Source organism: Crocodylus porosus, unplaced genomic scaffold, assembly GCF_001723895.1.
Source record: "Crocodylus porosus isolate Cpor-Errol unplaced genomic scaffold, CroPor_comp1, whole genome shotgun sequence".
In the NCBI taxonomy this organism is placed as follows: Eukaryota; Metazoa; Chordata; order Crocodylia; family Crocodylidae; genus Crocodylus; species Crocodylus porosus.
In genome coordinates, this window is record NW_017728912.1 from 31642289 (window position 1) to 31642800 (window position 512).

A 512-nucleotide genomic window follows, 5' to 3' on the forward strand; every position below is an offset into this window, starting at 1 on the left:
GCGGGGGTCAGGACACAATGGGCGCCATGTTGGGGCAGGCCCGGGGGCCTCTAGGCCAGCCCGCGGTGGGCGGGGGGTCCCCTCGGCCTGGCAGCCTGCGAGAGGCAGGGAGGGAGCCGACCTCTAGGCCAGTAGGGTGCGAGGGGCAGGGCATGGGCCCCCCCCCCAGCCTAGTCGGTTGTTAGTGGCCAGGGAGATGCCACCTCTAGCCCAGGCAGCTGTCGGTGGGCAGGTGAATGCCACCCCTCGCCTGGCAGGCTGTTGGTGGCCAAGGGGATGCCGCCCCTAGCCCAGCAGGCTGTTGGCGGCAGGGGAGGAGGCTCCTGAAGGATACAGACAGGCACCCAAGGACAGATCTTTGGAGCAGTGGTTCCCAACCTGCAGTCCACAGACCCCTGGGGGTCAGCAGCCTGTGTCTAGGGCGGGGGTGGGCAAAATGCGGCCTGCCAAGCCATTCTATCCAGCCCGTGGGACCCCTAAAAAATTTAGAAAATTAACGTTTATCTGCCCCG